The following is a 7,831-nucleotide window of genomic DNA, read 5'->3' as shown; positions in this document are numbered from 1 at the left end:
CAGGCCAGAATATGGTCCACACATGGAACTTGCACTTCACCGTATTGTGCTGTTTCATTTTAACAGCAGGTGGCGCTGGTGTGTTGAATGATGCAGCTTCTCCACAAACAAAGATTCATCAAAGAAGACTTTTGCCACAGGTGGTCAAAAAATGGCAGAACCAAAGATTTTATTTCTTTTCTTTCCAACTTTATTATTTAGAATAAATGAAATCTGGCCGGTGGAAAAAAGTAAAAAGCAAATTGAGCATAAGACAATTTAAAACAGGAAAAAGGCTGGAAAAAGAAAGATTTGCAGAGATCTGGTCAGGAATCAAAACATTTAAAATTGAGCGTACAGCAACAACCACAGGCTTCACTATTTTCTTAAAAGATGACACAAAAAAAGCGGTTTAATTGTTGCAAGCTTCTACGCTGTGGTCTGCTGGAGTGGAGGAAACACAGAGAGGGAGCAGACAGGACTGGACAAACTGATAAAAGGAGGTCGGCTCCATCCTGGGCCGTCCTGTGGAGTCGGTGGAGCCGGTGGCAAAGAGGAGGACGTTGGACAAACTGTCAGACATCCTGGAGAACTCTTCTTAGTCGGGACCTTTGATAGCCAGAGACCACAGGCAGGTACCAGTCTGGATAATATATAAGTGCAGTAACATATGTTCTTTTCTCAATACATATAAATCTCAGATACTTTACTTATGTTATTTCTGTGCAATATGTGTCTGAATATTCAGCCTCCACCACTTCTACCCTTTTTCACTTTATTGAACTTTCCTTAGTTTCTCACCACACTGTAGTTGTTGAGACGTAGAGGTCTTCAATGTTTTTCAGGCCAAGGACCCACAAACTGATGAAGAGATTAAGTAGGGACCCCCTACCTGCTACACCTCATATCTATGTTTTATATTACACTCGGCATAGTGCTATTTATAAAGATATATTATTATCATTTTGCATGAAATATTAAGTTATTTAAATAATACACAGGTTCAAATATTCCTTCTTTTTAGTTGTGCTGTGCAACTGCCGGAAACATAAACACACCTACATAACAGTCAAGCATAGCTAAATTATTTAAACATAGCTAAATAACTGACAGTTCCAGGATTTATCTTTAAACAAAGCTAAATGCAGTAGGGACATGAGACGGAACAAATGTCTGTAAAGACATGACTTTTTTTTATTTGTGGATAATGTGTAATTTATTCTGGCCTGAAACAAGTCAAAATATTCTATAATGTTCCTTTAATGACTGTAAATGTGCAGGTAGACTGCGAAAGGTCACAAACTGTGACAGCCAAACAAATCCTGCTTAATTCTTTTCCGTTTACGAGATCATTGTTAGAGGCGTGGATGCAAAGCCCTCTGTGGAAATCTGGATTCTCGCGTTGCTCTTTGTGCTCTGGTGTTTGGTGCTTTCTCGTTCTAACCATTAGAGACATGGACTGCTAATGTGTGTGTGCAGAGGCGAAAGTCGACTCTTGCATTATTCTTGTGCAGAAATGAAGTGAAGGTTTTTTCTAACAGTTAACCCGTCGTCTCTAACGTGACCTGCTGTTCAGGTCGTTGCGACCGTGCTGTAAACACCTAAAGTTTCACTGATTCTTTTATACGCTCGTGCTGCTCTGCTGTGACCTGCCTGGAAAGCTGCAAAACTAGTTTCTTTTGTGTCCTCTGAGCTGCTCCCTCCACCGGAGAACATCCCATTATACTCCCACTCCTATCCTTTTACTGCACCTTTTTTTTTTTTTTTCTCTCTTGGTACTTCCACCTTGAACCGCGCGCCCCGGACCGTCCCGTACACCAGGAAGCTCGACGCACTCTCACTTTGAAGGGGAGGAGCCGGGAGTTCTTTCCTCTCCCTCCTCCATTTAACTTGCCAGACACTTGCTCCAGACGGAAGGTGGAAGGTGTGGGAAGCGGTTTTGCGTTCGGATTAAACAACTGATGAGAACACGGGGAGAGTCCTGGAAACCCCCAGGTAAGACACAAACTTTTTCTGTGGATTTCAGACGTATGAACAATCAAACTACACTGTCATCACGTACATAAGGTGGAAAGCTGTTAACAAAGCTGAATGTTGGAGTGAAAATGCTTGAATGGGATCTTCTCGTGTTTAGAGTGTCGTCCTGAAGTCGAGAAAAATCTGTTCCTCGACTCTCAGGTTACACACCAGCCAGGTCAGGTGAGGCTTTTGCATGGCGATGTTGCATTAATGAGTTTCCACATGTTCAAGGCTGAAAGAGCAGAGCAGATCAGACCCTTACGAGCCAGCAGCTCTATCTCATGTCATGGTTACAGCTTCCCACCGTCCAAAGGGCACGTTTTCTTTATTGTTATTACTGCCATATAACTGAAATTATTATTTACTTTTCAACCAATTGGCTTTTTAAACCCAACCCGCATTTTTTTTTAACGTGGCACACCAACAACAATAACATCCACATCCTCCACCCCCTCCCTACCCTTTAATAACAGCCGGCTTATCATCCCTCCTTTGAAACCGTCATAAACATTTTGGCTTCAGATGTGGCGGCGGTGGAAATTAAGGGCATTCAAACTTGCAGACGTGTGAATCATCCCCTCTGTAAGAAGTTCAAGTATATCCCTCACAACCTGACCGTGAATCCCGACTCCTGGTTTCCTCACCGGCAGGAAAGTCGGGCACCGTACGCGCTCACACAGTTTCGGGACTCTTGTTGTTTTGCCGTTTGGTGAAACCTGACACCCTCGAACGTGCGTTTGGGTTCATCTGTTTGGACCTAAATTTGATTTGGTTCAATAAAGCAGTTTTTTTTATTGGCCGTTGTAGATAAAATTCAATCACATCTTGCCGCACTGGAGGAATCTTATCAGATCCGAGTCAGTCGGCTTTTACTGTTACGACCCTCATTCAGAACTTGAAGGAAGCAAAACAATGAGAGCAGGCAGGAAGACGCACAAATCACGCAAGAGGAAATAGTCCATTTCTTGGCAACTATTATTAATGTAGGTTAATCCATATTTGCAGTGAGCAAATGTGTGGGCAGACGGTCACAATATACTATAGTGTTCTTTGTGATGGAGGCTCATGTCACCCAGTGTAACAGTGTGACTCACTCATGTCCTTTTAATCCTTTTAAACAATGGACAGAGTGCTGGTTTGTAAGATACATTCAAGTTTGTCACCTGCTGTGAAAATTGCATCAATTGCAGACTTGCGATAAATGACAGAGAATTTATCGGAAACGGTGTTTGAGCATGTGTGTTTGAGCCTGCTCTGATTGTGTTTGATTAACATCACAGTTATTAACCCTTTACGGGGTGAGGAACCATATTTGGTTTCTTTTCACTGTTAAATTTCACTGAACCGAGGCCGTACAATGTGTGAGCTGTTCTTTACTTATTTTTTTTTATTTTTTTAGCTCAGCACCTGCACAATGTGTGCTCGTGGACACGTGTGTGTCTGCGTCTTGCTTCTTCGTCATAGTAGCTTTTAAATTCGCACATTTTAAATTGTGTCTCGGTGCCTCTCAGTGAGGTTGAGAAGCATGTGGTTTTCACCCAGCGCCTGAGTCGGCACTTATGTTCTAATGCTATAAATACACGTTTACAGTTGTTTACCACTTAAGGGTAAGGAAGTGCCCATAAGAGAAATGAAACTCGCTGAATGTGATGTAAAAATTGGACAGATCACAGCTCTTTTACAGTAATGTGCAGGTTAAAGAAGGTTTTCCTTAAAACTTATTTATATGTGAGTTTAAGGACAAAAATGATAAGTTAGTTTTAGGGGTGGGAAATCTATCATGATACTTTTTTTTCCTGATACAATATTGATTTTCAACATCTTAATTTAGATTTTAAAACAAAAAGTCAAAAAGTTTTGGGCTGATTGTGAACGACTTTCACACCTCCACCACCATTTGTTTTCTGTACAAGCGCAAAAAATTGGAAATGGATTATTTGGATTAATAGTTTTTTGACTCAATTTCTCCAATGAATTACCACTGTCATCTGATGTACATGTATACAACGTGTATTTTAACCTGCATTTAAATTTCTCCGCGAATTACGGTAAGTAAAATATTGGAATATCTTAATATCACAACAATGTATCGTATCGCGACTCGAGTATCTTGATACTTATCATATCCTAAAGTCTTTGCCAATACCCACCCCTAGTTAGAGTAAGAGTAGATGTGTTTCTTAAGTGTTTCAGGCTAAATACAAGAACTTAGGTCTTCAAGTTATCTTCTGTCTTTGAGTCATGCTTTAAATCAGACTGTGAGGAACAAGTGTTAAAATGAAATTTTGTTATTTGATGAAGAATGTGACACCAAAAAAAACCCACAAAAAAACAAATGCTCGGTTTTTTGGACTTTTGGCGTAATGCTCACATGAAAAGTAAAACACTTAGTAGAAAAGTAGTCAGTGATCAATCGAAACTCTCCACGTCGTCCATTTATTTGATCACTACCTGTCTTTGGAAGGGAATGTAACCCTGCCTCTTTGTGTTTTCATTTTAAAATAATTCAAACATAATTCGAACAATGCAGTTCAGCGTTATCTAATCTTTCAGACAGGTGCTAATGTATTTATTCTCACACCACACTAGAACAAATACGAAACTTTGCCCTTTGCCCAAGAGCAAAACTCAGCAGCTTCAGAGAATTCAAACAGAGCTGAATAAATAGTAAATATCTAAAGCCAGCTTTCAGGATGATACAAACAGGATGAATGATACATGGACCCAGTGTTACTCAAGTTATTTGAGTCATTTTGGATTTTTTTTTTTTTTTTTTTTTTTTTTGCTGCTTCTGGTTTTATTTTGAAAATAGCCCTCCTTCGTTTCATGTTCTACCTTACTTCCTGTCTTAGTCACACTTCTTTTTACTCTCACCTGTGTGATGTTATCCCATCAGCCCTGGGATCAATCATATAGTGGATGTGGGCTGGAAGTCCAGACTGATTTGGCTTCAGAGCCAAATTGGAGGAACTGTGTTTTCAGATTCACATTCAGAAAATTTTATTTGTCCCCAGGGAGCGATTTAAGGCACATGTGAGCAGCATGACGTGCATAACAATAGAACAAAGGAACTATTGAACAATAGAACAATGCACTGTAAGTATATACAAAAAAAGAAAAAACTATGCCATTAATGTATTAAGTATCATAACAGTCCATGGAGGAATGACTGTTAAGAGTTAGAGCTGTCACGATATCATGATCAGATTTTCACTTCACTTCAAAAATGTAAATGAACATCTATCTGGCTTCTTTAAATAAGAAAAATAATTGACGCACTCTCAAATACTTGGAGACGTACATGGATCATTACTAGACCTTGGACCTATATCTTCAAATACAGAGACATTTTAGTGCAATGGACAAAGTAACATGGGACAAAACATGCCCCCATTAATCATACAGACTTAAATAATGCAACACACTCTGTGATGGAATAGACCTCGGTATAAAGAAAGGTTTTCCCACCTTATTTTGAATTTTCGTTGCACGCTCCATCTGCATCCTCTCACTCGCTGCTGGTCTTCTTCACCTCACAGGATTTGAGCTGGCGGCAGCTCAACAGCGCCACCCTACCATCAATGTATCACAACGTTATTCTCTGGTCAAGAGTGGAAGTGCACCAGTAAAGAGTATTTAATGAGAATAAGCTCAGCAAGCGAGCGCTGATGTCTTTTCAATAAATAAATATAACTGCCCAAATTGTGCAGCCTGGAATTACACGATATTATCATATGCACATTTTTAACACGATATTGAAATTAACTTTTTTAATATCACGATTATACTCCGACTTCCTCCCACCTCCAAAGACATGTTTGTTAGGCTGATTGGTGACTAAATTGACCCTAGGTGTGCATGTGGTTATGGTTGTTTGTCTATGTGTTGGCAATGCGATAGACGGGCGACTTGTCCAGGATGTACCCCGCCTTCGCCTGATGTAGTATGGGTAATTAAAAAGTAAATAAAGAAATAAAAAAAGATTATTAGTAGGTTCATTGGAGGAGACTGTTTGACTCCAACTGATGAAGCAGAATTAACTTTTAGATCATGACCTGGATGATGGAGAACCTTCACAGGCATAAACATTTTAGTTGTTCAGAGTGGTTTGCAGGGAATGAATGACTGAAGTCAGAAATCCATGGACGTCATTTGTGCAGCTGATTTCAGTTTGTTTGTCTGTCTTTCCGCTCCATTTTTTTCTTCAGTTAAGTCAAATGTAAGTTTTGTGTCATTTTGAAAAATGATTTGCCTACTCCTGACGTCCCTCCCAGCTCTCTGACGGATTTGCCGAGATCCCCCTTTGGTTGTGCGTCTACAGCACGTGGCTCCAGACCTTTTTTACTGGCTTAACTGCCCTTTACTGTTTATATAATCCTGTCTGTCAGCTGATCCCAGAAACAAAGCTCGTAGAGCCGGCAGGACTTGTGACATCTAAATTCACAGACGTGTAGAGAGGACACGCTTTTGTTCAGTGCGATGAAAACGTTTTTGATTGATTGAAACTTTATTTCGAACAAGGAAGACAAAACAAGAAAAGCAAGCATATGTATATAAATGCATACGTGTACATACACGCAAAATGCATAAAACAAACAAAATCAATGCACTTTGTAGTTTTAAGTTCACAAGGAGTGGGCTGAAGTTAGAAGCTTATTTAATCCTATCTTTTTCCATAAATCAATATAATTTAATTAGTGATCCAGCTTCTTTAGTAAATACGGTATACTCTTATAATAACTATTACTTATGAATAAGTGCTATTACCTCACAATTCTATAAGCTTTTTCCTATGATATGCATGTTTACTTATATTTCATACAGTAAGAAAAAAGCTGCATCCCTGTACTTGATGAAAAAAAAGTTGACTCATGTTTGAACATCCCTTCAGCTCCTCATAAAAGCTTTAAAAATATTCCCAAAAACACAAATTCTACTCTATCTTAGGTTTAAGACACTTCCTGACCTTTTCAAAGTACAACTTCCTGTGCGTCTGGCTGCAGCTTACTACAACCTCTTTCAGTTTAAATGCCCATTTGCTGCTCTGTGCCACAACTTCTCAATTAACAGATAGAAAGGCAATGATTTATTTATTTATTTTTGCAACTAACCCGACTAGACACATGTGTTATGGTCACTGTGAATCACTTTGAGTAATAATGACAGGTATAAAGGAGACAAGACCATTTACCTCGACGTTGGCCTCCTCCTTCTCCTCCTATTTCTTATTAACGGTTAAGCCAGCGGTATTTCTGTTTATATTTGACAGTTCTCGATTAAAAGATAAGACAGAGAAGCAATAACACGCAAATGGTCACTTTCACTGCAATAAGCGTGCACCCATCTGTGGCTTCCCGTCGCTCCCGTGGATTAACGTCCTCTCTGCGGTCGTACTGCTGTCCGGCTTTATCAGCACCAAATCGCTGAACGTGAGTGCAGGTTTGATTGGAAAAACGGTTATCTGCGCCTTTATGGAGGCTTGCGTTTCAGCCACTTTCAGCTCAGTCACGGGGGGATTTTAGAGGAAGTGAAACCCGGCACTTTACCTGGGATAAAAGCCTGCGAGAGAGGAAACAATGCTACCATCTGGGGAATGGAACTGTTTCTGTTGGCGCTGGCGCTGTGTGTGGGAGCACAGGATTTACTCAAAAGCTTTCTTTGTGAAAGAGACGTAAAACTTAAAATAGTATTGTGAAGATAGACGTCTCTTAGACAGATCATCGCTTGTCCTGAACTGGCGTTTTCCCCTGAGCGCTAGTGGAAAGATGTCAAAGGGGAAAAAGGTTCTTCCTCTGGAGAGAATGAACTTTAGTAAAAGTAAGTGATACTGCTA

General features: G+C 39.9%; 1 protein-coding gene across 1 annotated transcript in view; it reads left to right on the top strand.

The window, feature by feature from the left end:
* The first annotated feature begins 1,431 nt into the window (after positions 1-1,431).
* plch2a (phospholipase C, eta 2a) overlaps positions 1,432-7,831 on the top strand; it is a 132,941-nt gene continuing 126,541 nt past the window's right edge. The window contains exon 1 of the mRNA XM_047582832.1: positions 1,432-1,974. The gene's annotated coding sequence lies outside the window, so the exon portion shown is untranslated. The remainder of the gene's footprint in view (positions 1,975-7,831) is intronic.

The sequence above is a fragment of the Mugil cephalus genome, chromosome 1, assembly GCF_022458985.1.
Source record: "Mugil cephalus isolate CIBA_MC_2020 chromosome 1, CIBA_Mcephalus_1.1, whole genome shotgun sequence".
NCBI lineage: Eukaryota > Metazoa > Chordata > Actinopteri > Mugiliformes > Mugilidae > Mugil > Mugil cephalus.
This window is presented reverse-complemented; position numbering and strand designations above follow the sequence as displayed.